Raw genomic sequence first — 16,414 nt, 5'->3', positions numbered from 1 at the left:
TCCAACCTAAAGTGGCTATCTGAATTAATGGAACAATGTGTGATGGGTGAAATGAGGGAACTATTTAGTAGTTTGGTTGAAAAAGTATTCAACAGGTAAACAAGTCTTACATAAATCATGGAAAATGGGGTTGGAGAAATGAAAGAAGAGAATAAAGAGATAAAAAATTTTTTTTATCAAGCCTTGAGAGTAAACACTTTCCCCAAATACCTAAGGTGGTATTTCTCTCTCTATTTTTAATTGCTAAGATAAGTGACCCTTTTTCACCCAAACCCAGATTCAAATGCCTTCCAAGAGATGTTTAGAGAATGAAGCATTGCATTGAAAATCGCCTTTTCCAAAAAGCACAAAGGAGCACCCTTATATTCAGCCCACACTTGGATGACCAGGTGTGGAGTAAGAACCCTTTGCCTGGAAGACTGTTCGTCCATCTCAGAAACATTTTTGAAGCTGAGTTTCATAATGGAAACGCTGACACAACCTATCAGCAACCACGATATTAAACAGGCACGGAGCCAACAGCAATGGCTTGGAGCCAGGGAGGAGAGATTAGCATCACAAGGAAGGGATTTTAGGCTCTGAGCCAGGAGAGTTTTTTTCTTTTCACTAAAAAATTATAATAAAAAGGGAAAGAACAAAAAAAAAACAAAAACAAAAACAAAAAGAGGAAGGTGCACAAGAATTCTTGTTTAGCAGCCCTTTTCCAGGTGGTTCTCCTGGGATGTCCAGATAAGCACAGAAACAAACACTGTCTCTGAAAATTTGGCAGTTGCTTGACCTTAAAATGGTCTTGGCAGAAACCTTTCCAACTTGGCTGTCCTTAGTTGGCCCATGTGCAGAATGGGGTGCGTTACCTGCACTTGGAGTTGGAGGAAACTCCATTTGAGCAAAATTTGGGGTTACTACCTTCTTGTCCTACGGAGCTCTAAGAAAGAAGTGTGCAGGGGATGGAAGCCTGTAGAAGCTGCTTCCTGGGTCATCATAATGGGGCCTGGTAAGACCTCTTGCAAGACTGCACTTTTCTGACAAGCTGCTCCCCGTAGGGCACAGCCTTTTGAGCTTTGGGGAGAGGGAGCCAGCCGCAGGACTTCATGATGCCACAGAGCCCAGGTAGCATTTTTGAGGTGAGCTGTGGGACTGGCCATGCCCATTCCAGGGCACGCAGCACATACTGCTCAGAGCCTGACCACCCTGGATGGGCAGGGTGTTCTCTGCTGCAAGTAACTCTTGAAGCTGGGAGGTGTGCCCAGTTTTCCTGTTAGCAGTTGCTTCTGGCATTTTAGCTGCTTTCTCCAAACCAACAAGCGATTGATTGATTGATTGTGACTTTCTTTTAAACTTTGCATTTAAAAAATTTCAAACCTGCAGAAAAATTGCAAGGATAACTCAGCTATTCTATACTCACCAGTGGTTAACATTTGTCTACATCTGCTTTGTTTCTCTCCACAAATATTAACACATTATTATTTTTTCCAGAACCTTTGAGAGTAAGTTTCTGACGTCATGACCCTTCACCCTTAAATATTTAAGCATGCATGTCCTAAAAACAGGGACTTTCTCCTATGTAACCACAGTGCAATGATTAAATTCTGGAAATTTAATGTTGATACACTACTATTATCTGATTCAAAGTCGCATTAACATTTTGCCAATTGTCCCAGCCATGTCTTTATAGTGAACAACAATTAAAAAAAAAAAACCTTCATGATTTGTGTTTCAATCCAGGCATACACGTTACATTTAGTTGTTACTTTCTTTGGACTTTTTAATGTGGAGCAGTGTCTCAGCTTTTCTTTGTCTTTCATGACACTGGCATTTTGAAAAAGCACAGGCCATTTTGGGGGTGTCCCTCTTTCTTGGGTTTTCCTAACTGTGTTCTCATGATTGGATTCAGATTTGCATCTTTGGCAGGAATTCTATGTGACCAACGTTGGGTCTTGGTGGACTTTCAAAATGTCCTTCCCTGACGTGTGTGGCTTCCCTGCGTTTTATTTTCTGGCCTTTGTGGAGACTGTGGCCTCTTCAGTTTTCTGAGCTGTGTTTATCACGGAGCTGGAGTTGGGGGCCGAGTGTGAGGGGTCTGTGTGGCTGACATGTTCTTCTAGGACTGGAGAAGGAATAGTGGCTGTCTGCTCTGAAGGGTCACCTGAGACAGAGCAGGAAGAATCCCAAAGCAGGGGCAACAGTAGACTCTTCAACTGGCCTCTAACTTCTGCAAACTGCTGACGAAGCCCCAGCAGGCTCACTCAGAACCGAGGTGGACGTGATGAGATTTGAGGGAAAAGAGACCAAGTTCTCTCTCTCCGTTCGCCTTTTGCACCCAAGTTGCTGAGCTAGAGAATTCCATTTGGATGGTTTTCCCCTCTAAGTGTTGCATCCATCCTATCTTCTCCATTTCAACTGCTGTTGCCCTAGTTAAGGTTCTTACCTCTTCTCTAGAACAATCTCTCACTAAACACGTCCCCCACAATGCTGCCTGAGGGGGTCCGTTTAGACCCCAGATTGGATTGTTTCACAGTGGCTTCCATTGCCACAATGGAATCCCCTCTACAGTGTCTTTATTTCATACTCCCTGCCTCAAATTTATATTCCCCAAATATCAGATGTTTATAGAGTCTTCAGCATCAGCATCACCCGGGGAGTTTATTAGAATCTCAGGCCCCACCCCAGACCCACTAAACCAGAATCTGCAAGCCTGCTCAAGTGAGTTATGTGCACATGGAAGTCCAGGAAGTGCTATTTAAAACACGCTGGAAAGATCTTTAGTCACCCCTCAGGCTCTTGCTGTTGTTGGTTCTGAGGCATGCCTCTCAAACTATTCTTTGATCAAGGGATTTGCAATCATTTTTCCTAATTTGCAGAAAGAAGGAAATTTCATGGCTGGGCTTTTTCTCAATTTTTCCCTTTCCTCACACAAATTTTTTTCTAAACTTTAACATCTGCTGCTACTTGTTAGCTAACATGATGTCATCTGCTCGCAGACAATGAAATGAAACAACTACTAGCAAATAAATGTTCATGTTAACATGCAAAGCTGGCGGTACTTAGCCCAACAGTTCAGGTCCACAACAACAAAAATTAAGAAAACAAAAAAATTAAGTGTTGAGCCTTGATTATATGTGAGACATTAGAAGATTGAGGGATGCACAAATTAATGAGGTACATTTGTTGTATAGCCTTTGGCCACCACCTTGGGGACCACATGGGCTCAGAATGCTAGGGCACTTGGTGGGACCTGAGTAGTGGCCATCTTCTTACTAGAGCCCTCGGGGTGCTACTCGTCCCGATTTGCAAAATTCAGCAAAATGAAAGACTTTTGCTGTCACCTCGCAAGTTTACTTCATCTTCCATGTCCAAACCAGTACAATCAGGACAGTTCCTCTGGATTCTCCAGTTTGATACATAAATAGTGTTGAAAACAAAAATCACAATGGGTCTGCTACCACTTTGCTGGATTTGGCTTTACTTGGGGAGACTTCAGAAGCCTGGAGCTGAAAGATAATTGTTCGACTTTTCCTTGAGTGTTTCTTACTTATTTTCTTTAATTGAAGTATAGTTGATTTACAATGCTGTGTTAGTTTCAGGTGTACAGCAAAGTGATTCGGTCATACATATATATATTCTTTTTCAGATTCTTTTCTGTTATAGTTCATTGTAAGAATATAGTTCCCTGTGCTATATGGGACCTTGTTATTTATCTCCTTGAGTGCTAATGATGTATGAGCCTCTAATTTAACCAAAGTAGCAACAGCTGAGACAAACCACTTACCAGCGTAGTGTTCCTGGCAATTCCATCAGGGAGAAAGTGTTGGGATTTCTGGGAACCCAAACCATAACCAAATGTTACCCGGAATAATAAATTATACATATTGTTGCTTTACTAAAAAGTGATCAAGAAAGGCTTGGCACCACCTTGGAAGATGAGTTGGTGTGAGCCAGGCAGGTAGGGTCAGGAAGAGGCTTTAGGGCAAAAGGATGAGCAAGAGCCAGGGTGTGGAAGGTTGAAATGGTGAGTTGTTAGGAGGCTTGATGCTCAGAGGGGTGAGCAGGGCATGCCCTGAGCAAGAGAGAAAGGAGGAATTCCAGGCAGTGTGAGTTGACAGGTGGAGGCATAGTCCATACATTTGTGTAGCATTTTGGAGTTTGCCAAGCACCATCATACCTGGTTATCTCACCTGGTCTTGACTGCTCAGTGAACAGGCAAGACACTTAGAGTGCTCACTTCCAGATGATGAACTAGAAGCCTGGAGGAATTTCTAGGGTCACACACAACTCATGATGCCAGAATTAGACCCAGATATTTTGACTCGTAGGCTCTGCCCTTTCCACCATAAACTGATGTGTTCCAGGAGCAATGAAGAAACCATTCTCGCATATTGGGAAGAAAACTCATGCATGGGTGCGTAGATGGATGGATGGATGGACGGACAGACAATGAATGCATGTATGAATGGTGACCAGGTAGAAAGATGATGGCTGAATACGTGGATGATGGAAACCAGAATATTAAGAGAAAGGAAATTAGGGGGTCTACAATTGTCCAGTGAGATAGAGAACAGTCTGTCAGGCAGATGGATTCATGAGGTACAGAGGCAGATACAGAGGAATTAATAGAACTTACTTACCAGATGTGAGAATATGAAAGAAATAAGAGCCTAGGATGACACCCAAGTTTCTACCTTGGACGATTAATGGGTCACAAGAGGAAGAGCAGGCTCAAACCTTAGAGCCAGTGGGTAGGAATGAAGATAATGAATGTTATTCTGAATACATTAATTTTGAGTAAAACCAGAGACTTGTATCCAATAGTTGATTCCAAAAAGCCTGGAATTCAGGAAGAGTGTCTGGGGTATATAGGAGATTTGTTAGGTCATTAGCAAACAAAGATTAACATTTTATTACAAGTGTTCACTGTAGTATTATAAACTGTGAGAAAAGACAAAAAGAAAAAAAGGGAAAATCTTAAACATTTAGCAATGGAAAGATTGGCTTGTTTATGTTACAGTTATATAATGAAGTGTGATTCAGACCTTGAAAATGAGCACTGGTGTGGTGATTATTTTTCCCCTCTTAGTGATACTAACATCTAACATTGACAGTGTACTTACCACAACCAGGTCAAAATAAAGGGGGTTTACCTGCCGTTAACCAAAATTCCAGAAACAGAGACCTGACTGCAACAAAAAGGTGTTTACTGAGGGTTTTTCAAGACCTCAGCCCGGGAGACACAGATTTAAGAAGCACTACAAAGTGAGGGAGGTTTATAAAGGCAAAAATACTGCAAGGTTATGGTTAGTTACATGAGTTGTTTATCACTGGAGCTGGCAAGGAGTAAGGGTGTCTGTTAAGTAAGGACTGGTTGGGGTCCGAAATGGATGCATGGTTACAAAGGGACATCTTGAGACCAAAAGTTTGCAGCTGGCATGTGTTGTTCTGAATATGGCTGGTGGTGTCCTGGGGGCAGATACAGTTCAAAGAAAGTTCAGGTTCTTAGTGGTGCAGAGACGTGTCTGAGACCAAATCATCAATGGCCACCCAAGTCCATTTTCCTCTGTCTGGACTGTGATGACTCCATTATAATTTCAATTTGTCATCACTGTTTATGTCATTGAGTCCTCGCTGCTACCAGACGAGGGAGGAAGTGATACTGCTCTTACGTTACAGAAGAGAAAAGTGAGGTCCAGTTGTCCTCGGTGGCAAACCCAGGTCACCCAGCCCAGCAGCAGAGCCTGGTCTCAAACCCAGGTCTGCCGGCTCTGGAGTTCGGACTCGTCACCACCACACTATATTTTCTCTGTACAATTTTCTGACTCTGCTTTCCATAATAAAGAGGTATTATGATAAGGAAAAAAGAAGAGAGTAAAGGTTGTTATATAAGAATGCCGTGACAGTCTAAAGTTGATCCACGATTGCATTTTTGAGAGCTGGTCGGTCCAGGCAGGAATGAGGCAGCAGGGTCCTCACCACTGGGGAAAACAGAAGCCACAGGCCCTTGCAGGGGTCTCAGGTGACCTAGAATAGAGCTCAGGAAGCCAGCCCCTCCCGTCTGCTGGCCCACGCCTGCACGGCTCCCTCTGGAGCCTTCCGGTCAGCGGCCTGGGGCCAGGCAGGTCTGTGGAGCTCAGCCAGAAGGCCCTGCCCAGTTCCCCAACTTTGCCTGGGGGGGTATTTAGAACCAGTCCACGCAGAAGGGAAAACCAAACAAGACACAACCCACCAGAACAATGTAACAATTTGTTCCCTGGTTGTGTTTTTTCTGACATCAGATGCACTCTATCATGATTCTTAAGTGGTTTCGGGCCAGTGCCACTTCCGTTGTGTTGCCCAGAGAGGCACGCCCGGAAGGAGCTTGGAGACACGAGGCCCTGAAGTACCTCAGGACGCTTGTCTGGTGAGCAAGAAAGGGAAGCTCTCCGGCCTCTAGGGAGTGAGGCTGCTGGCAGCCTTCTTGTTGACTCCCCGCACTGCCTTTGGACTTCGCAGTGTGGCCGCCCCCCCAGGCACAGGCCTCTGCAGGCCGCCTCCCTCCGCGTCCTAGTGCCCTCCCTGAAGGCTGAGTTAGTAGCTTATCAGGGAAGAGCAAAGAAGTCACCATTTTTCTGTGTGAGGAACTTTGCCTCTTTGTGCAGAGGATTCGGTGGGCTCAAAAAAGGGTTAGAGCAGGACGGGATCAACGTCACCTCGACGTGGCAAACCCCTGAAGGCTGGCGACGGGCCAGCCCCGAGCGCCTCCAGGTGAAATGTCCATTCGTCAACTTACGAGAAAACCAGCAGTTCTAGTTCCTGAGACCGCCCTGGGAATTGAAATAAGAAGGAACGAGGAGAAATGGAAACGATTTAAGCTCAGCTTCTGAGACCTATTTTAGGAAGCATTATTGATCATGCTGCAGGGAAACCATGCAGGGTCTCGGGTGTCGGGAGCCGGCATCCACGTGTGCCCGAGTGGAGTGTTGGCTTGATCTCATGACACAGCCTGTGTCCAAAGGGGGCTGCGACCGCAGGAAGAATTCCGATCGAGGCTGTTCTGTGCTGAAACCAGCCCAAGCTTATGAAAAGAGCCTTGTTACAGCTGCCCTGGGAACCGTAACTTAGAGGCGTTTTTGTGCCCTAAAAGCCTTTTCAGTCAATGAATTGAATCATAGCATTTGTGACCCTTCTGGGTTGTTTTAATTCCTTTCTTAATTAGTTACCATGATCAGAGCATCTTATGAGAACATTGTTTTGCAATGGGAATCTTTTTCTCATCTGTCACCGTGTCACTTCAATTACTGTCTCTTGAACCTTCACCTTTTTTCTCACCCAAATGAACCAGGTTTCACCACTGTTTCCTGCGTGGATCTTCCGGTCACAGCACAAAATGACTCTCAACCCTCCCCTGGTTTGCCGGTGCTCTTTCCAGACATAGATCCTGGAATAGAAAGACGTGTTCTTTCCCTCAAAGGGAGCACACTGAATTCAAATCCACTGTCATGTCCTGTGACCCTTAGGCCTCCGCCCTGCCCCTCCCCCAGGCGTCCTTTCCCCTTTTACCTCTCTGCGTTCTCATCCCCAGGAGTGTTTATCAGCAGCTTTGTATTTTGAACTTCACTGATGAGCAGTGCCCTGTGTCATTCCTGCCGTACGTACTGTAGTCATCGGGTTTCTGCCTGTTGTTTTTGAATTTTCGGCAACCTTTCAGGTGGGTGGAGAAAAGAAAAGGACATATCTCCACCATTGGCTGATGTTAAAGAGAAAAAAAATTGTTCCTGACACTTGTTGAAGACAGACTGACTTCAGGGTGCCAGCATGGTTGGGTTCTAAGCTGCAGACTGCCAACTTCCCACTGTGTCCTCACATGGTAGAAGGGGCTAGGCAGCTCTTGGGGTCTTTTTTACAGAGCACTAATCCTGTTCATAGGGAATCCACCCTTATGACCTAATCACCTCCCAAAGGCCCCCTCTCCTGATAACATCACATTGGGCGTTAGGTTTCAACATATGAATTTGGCCGGGGGGAAGATGGGGCGACAAGCATTCAGCCCATAGCAATCCTTTACTAATTATATCTGCAAATACCCTATTTCTAAATAAGGTCACATTCTGAGGTTCCTGGTGGGCATGAATTGGAGGGGATACTAGTCAATGCACTGCAGGAGTATTGATTCATCTGCTCATAAAGAAGAATCAACATACGTCCTATAACCCAGCAGTCTCACTCCTGGGTATGTGCCCTAGAGAAGTGAAAACTTGTGTTCACACAAAAACCTGTCCAGAGATGCTTTTACCAGCTCTGTTCATAACTGCCCCAAACTAGAATTGAGGAAACAGATAAACAAATTGCTGTACATCCACACGATGGAATACTACTTAGCAATAAAAAAGAATGAACTTTGATTTGCATGACCACAGGAAAAATCTCCAAGACATTGTGCTAAGTGAAAAGAGCCAGTCTCAAAGGGTTAAAATCTATGGTTCCACTTGTATGACATTCTCAAAAAGGCAAAAAACTGTAGGGATGCAGAACGCATCAGCGGTTGCCAGAGGTTGGGGTGTGGGAAGTGGGAAGAGAAATGAGTTTCTTGGGGTGGTGACACTGTTCTGAATCTTAAGTGTAGTGGTGCTTACCAGAATCCACGCATGTGTTAAAATTCATAGAACTACACACTCCCCTAAAATCAATTTCAAAAAAGATTGTTATAGGGGCAGGGAGCCTACAATAAAAAACAAGGATCAGCATCTTACGAAAGGTGCTGAGTTGTCTTTTCTTGTGTGTGATTGATGAGATGGCACTAGTTTTTGTATAAAGTTAATTTTTAAAGTTTTGTCCTATCCTGGAAGAATTAGAGGATTAAGATAGGTGTAGCCTTCATGGGTGGCTGCTAATTCTTCCCTGTACTTGACCCTTTTTTAAATTAAAAAGTCAAGCTCCTGAGAAACTGCAAGAAAAGAAAAGGAAAGAAACACTTTGGAGAGGGTGCTGTGCCCTTTGTGCTAGTTCAGCCATGAGGGGCAGACTGAACGATTTTGGAGTCTACCCCCTCATTTCTGTGTACTCAAACTGAGAATGACCATAATGTTGAATTTCCCCAGGCACCCATCTTGCAAGTCTTTTCAGCACAGAGTTCTATATTAGGAGTTTAATTAATTTGAACTAATATAGAGAAACATCACTCAGTGACTAGTGGAGGAAACATGCAATCCTCTGTCCCTGACACCGTGAATGCCCCAGTTTTTTACATCAGTTCCCTCAAGGTGTGGAGTTCTTTTCTATTCATGCTTCCTAGGCTCCCAAGGATCACTCCCCCCAGCCCACTGGCATTCTTACTGTGCTGCCGAGGTGGGAGTGGTCCTCACTCGGTTGAGCGCTCTCCATTCCTCTTGGGAGCATTGGCCTTCCGCAAGTGTGTGCTGGCTTCCCCCTCGGTACTGTCCAGAGACCTGTGGGTAATGCAGAAAACCCACAGATGGTGCTGAAGGAAGCCACCTGTCTTTATCTCCGATCTAGGCTGTCTCTCACCACCCAAAGCTCCAGCCTTCCTCTGAGAGCTTAGCTTGTCCCTATCCCATGCTCTCCTAACCCAGTGTCCTCTCCCCAGTGCCATCTAAGTGCCACCCCAGAGAGCTTTACTCCATCCTCATCCACTCTGCCCTCTTCCAGCATCTTGTAACTAGAACGCCTGGAAGTGTAACCTAGACCCAAAGTCAGCATTCTGAAGAGAGGACTCTCTCTGTGTTCCTTCCTCCCATTGTCTGTTTAGACAATTTTAACTCAAACCCAGTACATTGGAAGTTAGGTGAGCTGGCTGTCAAAGGAGAGAGGGCAGTGTAAGGAAAATAAAACTGCACAACAAGAAAGTTCCGCGGAGATCCACAGAGGCATTCTTTGGGGCTCCTGTGCCCTGTCCCTTAGCCCTCTCCACCCCTGCAGCAGCTCAGCCCAAATGCCACTGCCAGCTTGTTGGGGGAAGAATTTTATTAGACACTTGTGCGTGGAAACCTTTGCCTTCAGTTTACTTTGTGACTCCCAATGGCTTTGGAAAAACAGTTTTCCTTTCTGCACTGAAGGCCTAATGATGCTGTTCACCAGGGAGCATTCTCTGGGGAAGCGCTGAAGTTTACATGGTACCAAAGACAAACTGCCCCAACCTTGATAGATGAGTTTCATTTACTCAGCCTTAATACCCCTAAATCCAATGGCAAGTGGAGCATTTAATGAGGATCAAATCAAAGCAGGTCACCTCCCACCATATTACCAGATGGGGCTCCAATTCTGCTTCAAGACCAAGGTCCGTTCAGGAGTGGTCTGGGACCATCGCTTACCTCAATGCCTCTGGCCCCAGCAGTCAGGTCTCTGGGCCCTCCCCAGCCATAAGATATACCCCAGGCTCTTATGTCTCTGAACCACAGTGGGGCTGGCGTCTCCGTTCCTCACAACACCAAATGGCTTTCTTTGGAATCACCCCTGCTGGTTAAATGATGGTCCTGGGCCCAGACCACTGTGGGTCTTTGTTAAGTTTCCTCCTTGTTGAATTCGTACTGGAGTATTTCCTGTCTGATACGCACCTTTTACTACTCAATATGTTAATAACAAACAGATGATTATAAGAACAGATAGATATATCTTTTATGGTGTTATTAATTAAATCTTGTGTTGAATCTAGTCTTTTCTACAAAACCATAAGCCCCCTTGAAAGTGGATCTTATCTCACACATTTTAAGAGGCACAGTGTTGAACACAGAGCAGGTACTTCGTAAGTATCTGCTGACTTATTGATTGCTGTAAGCCTAGTCTCTTCTCTTCAGGGCATTGTCATTAAGTGCTTCTACCTTCAGGACAAATACATTACCCAACTCTCTATTCTGTGGTGGGGAGAGCAGAAAGAGACCAAAGGCCATCCTTTTTTATCTCTATCTTAATGGCAGTGTGGGGTGTGGGGAGGCAACTTGCCTGCTCTTGGGTTGGATCATATAGCTTACAGACTTTTGAAACAGCCACCACTGAATTGTGTAGACATGAAAATGTTCTTGGTGGGAACACCAGTATGATGGAGTAATGACACGACGGCTGTCTTTTTCGATAACTTGGACTATTTTTTTTTCCTGACCCATAAGTGCTTCTCAGGCTCCCCCCACCAGGTATGCTGCTGTTAGAGAATAATCAGTAAGCCATGAACCAACTCTAGCCCCATGTGCCTAATGTATTGACCAGGGACCCGTATCCCCTGCCCTGCACCAAACCAATGGCTATTTTGCAAACCAGAGCACTGAAATGAAAGCATTGTTAAAACAATAACTCTGCTTCCAGTGTTCCTTCTTGCTGAACCTATTCTTTGTTGGTATGTCTTAGACAGTTGCTTCCCCCTGAGACCTCCCAGGTGCAGTGAAATTAAGTTAGAGGAGAACAGCAGCTTAGCTGAGACTCTTTGTCCCTTTTATCATATCTGAAGCATAAAACAAGATGACTGGTAGATTGTTCTCAAAATCCCTACTAACCAACCACCTCTACTTTGCATCCTTGGTAGCCTGGACAGATGGCAGGAAGATAAAATCCATACAGCTACTAAGCTTGGATCTTTTCTCCCCACTTTAATTTTTTTTAATAATAGACTTTATTTTTTAGAGCAGCTCTAAGTTTATGGAAAAACTGTGCAGAAAGGACAGATAGTTCCCATCTAAACTTGGATCTTAAACCCCAAAAGTTCCTGTTTGGGGAAAGGGGCTGCAGAATCCTTGATTCTCAGGATTGTGGATTTCTGAAAAGTGTTCTCTCTAGATAGGCTGTTAACAGGAGAGATCACAAAACCTAGAAACATTGAAAAGCAAAATAAGAGGTTATAAAATCTAGAAGAACACCCTTGTTCAAGGAAGAAATCTAGTGTGCCGTTAAAACACATTCCATGTTTATCAATGTACCTTTCCCTTTTGAGTCATGACCACGTGACTCACCATCTGTCTGTATTAAATATGGGGCATGTCCCCTTCTCCATCCCACCCACACCCATGCTTACCCTCCTGGGAAGATCTTTTTTAAGAATGGAGTTATTAATGGCTACAAAGTAGTTCATCAAATGGATTTATCATAATTTCCTTGGCCATTCTCCCATCCTGGGATATTTCAGCTGTTTGCTTTCTCTCTCTCCCTTTCTTGCCATTTCATTAATGTTGCAATAAAAATCTTTGTACACAAATCTTTTCCTTTACTTAAGATTCTTAAGATAAATTCTCAAAGCTTAAGTTTTCTAGGTCAAAGTATGTGGAGATTTGAAAGCTGCTTGATACTTAATGCTTTACATTAAGGGATGCTTTACAAAAAAGGGAAAATCGCCCCCTTTTCATTTTGGAATGTATAAGATAGTGTTTACCCAGGAGATCTGCCTTCTCATTGTAATATTGCTCAGTTCATATTATAAGGAGTTTGTTTTTTAAGTGTTCACTGCCTAGTTGTGGGTGGAGGTCAAGAGAATCGACCAGATTGGCACTAAAATCCATTACAGATTATTTGTGGGTGGGTATATCTCCAATAAATTAACCACTGATGGGAACATTATTATAGAGGATATAGGGAAAGTACCACGACTGACTCCCAAACTCAACTCCCATCTCAGAAAAGGACAAATTCTGCCCAAGAAGCTCCCAAGAGCATGAAGGTGCACAACATCTGTGTCAGGTGCAATCCTGGTAGAGCTCTGACTTAATGTATCAACATCAAGATGCATCTTGTCATAAACTATCTCAGCAGATCTCTTTCCACTTCAAAGAGCTGGTGGTTGGACCAGAGTTTCTGGCAGTTGCTGCTGTCGCTAAGGAAGCCCAAATGAATAGTTAGTCTTGCTGTTTTCCTTGGGGGCCTGGCTAAGCCTCTGTTTGTAACAGTGTTGGCTTAATTCTGGATCATGCCCTAAACTAAGCATGAAGATTAGACTGTTTCACTCCAGCTGAGGCTTCTGGTTACACTACATCATGACCACTGCCACTTCCTGTTTCCGTGCTGCAGCCCCTCCGCACATCACCCAAGTGGCTGGATGTGGGGTGAAGGGTCAGAGAAGGAATGAGCCAAAGAACAAGATGTAGGAGACTAGCATGACCCAGAAGTCACTCAACATCAGAGACATTTTAACTGGAAAGAATTTTAGTAGTCATCTGGGTCACTCGATCTCAACCTCCCTGGGGCCACAGATCTCTTTGATAAGCAGATGAGAGTGGTCAAACCCTCTCTCCAGAGAAAAAGCGCCTCCCCAAATTTGGGGTGTAGTTCCAGGATATTTTACAACTCCCTGATGCCTATCCATCTGCAGATCCTCATCTGGAAGCTCCTCATCTGGAAGATCCAAAGGAGGTTCGGGGTCTTACCCAAGGTTACACAGAGGAGATAACTGAATTCAAACTCAGCTCTCCTGATTCTCGGCCTAGGAGCTGTCAGCCAGTACTATGAGGTTTACACTGTACGTTGAGCCCCGTACTGGGAATTATGGAAAGTTAATGTGCTTACCATCAAAGAAGTGGAACTTGGGCTCGTGGAAGGAATCTAAGATCCATTAGTAAGCAATATTCCTGCCATAGATTCTTGTTTGGAAATAGAAGCTAATATCTTCCAGGGATTCGGGAGGTACTTCTTGAAGACCTACAAGCCTCTCCTAAAGTCTCTAATCATAGGGAGATTAATTATTTACTGGAAATTAAGACTCTTTGTAACCTCAAGCTTGGAGAGGGTGTTGAGGTCCTCAAAGTGATTTTTTGTGTGTGGCTTTGTTCAGGTGCTGGGGACACCACCCTGAAATGTTGACTACAGCAGTACTTGGTACTTCATGGACTTTGATGTGAGAATCAGTGTTGTATCAAAGCAGTAGTCCAGAGTTTGACCTGAAAGCTACCTAAGTAGATTCTACTGCAATCTCAGCAGAAAAGCTCCAAGTCTTTGGGGAGTTCCCAATGACAGCTGCTCAGGACGTACATTTCTAGGTAGCAGGAGGAGAACCAGATTCCAATTTCTTCTTTCTGGAAAAAAATTAGGAAGCAGTTTTGATTGATATTTATCTTCTCGATTGGGTGCCAAGAGGCAGCCTTTTATCACTGGAGGAGGCTGGTTGTGAAGCCTGGAGACTTGCCCTGAATCTGAACTTCTCAGCTGACTGGCTGTGTGACCGTGGGCAAAGCTCTTTACTTCTTTGAGCCTTTTCTCACCTGAAAATTGTAAATAATAATACTATCCTGATCATGTAGTTGTTGAGTCAACCTAAATGACTCCTCTCCCTAGCTTTACAGTCTGTTCTTTGTTTTATAGCAAATACTTTATTCCACCTTGGATTTTTGAGACTAGCTTCCCACTACGTGGGCAGGAACTCCTTAAGGGCAGGAACTCAGCCCTCCTAATCTATGCGGCCACAAAAGCCAAGGGCACCATTTTGCATGCAATGGGTGTTTTAGTTGGGGCCCAATCAGGAAGCATAAATCACACAATAATTTGAACAGGGAGAGTGTAACGTAAGGAATTATTAAACTTTGACAGGAGTAACTATAAAACTGTAAAGAGAAATCTAAAGGTTACCTAAGGCTGAGGGAGTGTACACAAGGAGGAACAAACTTGGAAGGGTCCACCTCTATGGCCGGGGCCCAGGCTTCCTTGCAGAAGTTGTGGTTGTAGCCCACTGGATGGCAGAGAAGTTTGCTTGGTTTCCTGGACCAGAGCTGGTCCACAGTTGCTGGGCAGCAGAAATCAGTCCTCTGGGTACAGGTGAGATGAGACTGGTGGGCAGGTACACAGAGTCAGGGCGCCACTGGCAATGCAAGGCCTGGAGCGCATGGTGTCTACATCGGAAGGGCCACGGGGAAGGCCAGGACTCCAAGGTCACCAAGCAACCATGCCCCCTGGGCATGCAGCTTGGACAGAGCACCACTGAGTGTCCCCTCCACTGACAGATTCTGCAGCAGGAATAAGATCCAAACCAGAAAGAGAAGCCCCCTTCTCCCTGCAGGGTCCCTCTAAGCCACGGCCTAATGACACACTCGCTGTAGTGAGGTGCTCACAGGGTCCAGTCTGCCATCTCAGAGCAGAGACTCAAGGGTGAATCAGGAGCTGAAAGGCAATAAAGTACTAATGCGACAATGGGTGATCCAAAAGTATCTGAATTAAATCAGACAAAGCTACCTAATCAGTCAATAACTTCCTTGACCCCTGTTGTACTTCCCCTTCTTTCAGTGCCGTAAATTTTACTACCAATAAATGTCAAACCTCTCTAACTTCGCTTGTAATTTACCGTCTAGAAGTTCATTTCCCTCGGGGGTGTTCCATTCTGTTTTGTTTTCTTAACGAGGCACATATCTTCTCTTGCACACACTTAAAAGAGACTCATGCCAGAGAGAGAGAGAGAAAAACACTCACACAAACCACCTGAGACCCAGTGTTTCATTTCACAATGTGTTTCTCCACTCAGACTCGAACTTGGTTTCCCACTATCTCTCCATTTCATTTCAAAGCAATCTACGCGTCCCTCCCAAACACTGAGAGTGTCCCCAAGCGTTTGATTTCAAGTGGCTGAGGAAGGAATCAGAGCTGATCCAAGAGCCAGTTTTTCTCTGCCTGTAAGGAAAATGCAGTGGCCACCTCAGGTCAGAATGGGGAGTTAATCTCCTTGAACAAATCTGAAGGGTCCTGTCTCCCACCATTTCAGAAGAAAATAGGGGACAGAACAAACAGCAGACTAGGAAGATAAATACCAGCACAAATATTATTCAGAAGGCGTTTGGAACGGACTAATAGTTTCAACCCAAGAACCAAACCAGGGAGAGTTTAACGTGTTAAGAGTCCTGCAGATGCTGTCCCGTGGGAGATTGTGTTGTTAACAGGCACCAAATTTGTATCCAGACAGCATTCTTAGGCATCAGCCACCCTGTTCTTCCAAAATATTTCATTCTCTTCAAGAGAGTCAGATTTAATTAAATCCTAGTGGATGACTCCCCAGTTTATTCCCCTGCTGAACAGTGAGCTAGGGATACAGTTAAGACTGTCTCCAAGGATGAAGTGATTTTGCAAACTTAATCTGTTTACTATCCTTCAGAAGGACCAGGAAGATCAACCCTTTAGATCAGAAAAAAATGGTTAACGGGAAAAACTGGAGAAACTTAATCTTTCCACGGAAATGTGTATCTATATGTATGGCTGTCTTACATATTTTTTTGCAAGCGATGGACATTCTGGGCCAATGGAACCTGGCATAGATTGGCAGGAAGCCATCTCAGTATCTCTTCAGGCTCTACCTTCTTACCACTCTGGGCACCAAGGACATCGTGCTCTTAAATGATCAAGAATAATACACTGGATAATGGGGTTATGGACGATCTTTATTTTCTTCTTTTTGTTTATCTGTATTTTCTGCGATGGGCATGTATTATTTCTGAAATTAAATATATGTAAACGTTTTAATGAAAAAAAAAAACCC

General features: G+C 44.4%; 1 protein-coding gene across 1 annotated transcript in view; it reads left to right on the top strand.

Annotated features, from left to right (window-relative positions):
- The window catches only part of PITPNC1 (phosphatidylinositol transfer protein cytoplasmic 1), a 224,977-nt gene that overhangs the window by 165,677 nt on the left and 42,886 nt on the right, over nt 1–16,414 (top strand). The gene's annotated exons all lie outside the window — the stretch shown is intronic.

Source organism: Vicugna pacos, chromosome 16 (genome assembly GCF_048564905.1).
Source record: "Vicugna pacos chromosome 16, VicPac4, whole genome shotgun sequence".
In the NCBI taxonomy this organism is placed as follows: Eukaryota; Metazoa; Chordata; class Mammalia; order Artiodactyla; family Camelidae; genus Vicugna; species Vicugna pacos.
Note: the sequence above shows the minus strand (reverse complement) of the source record. Positions and strands in the feature narration are given on the sequence as shown.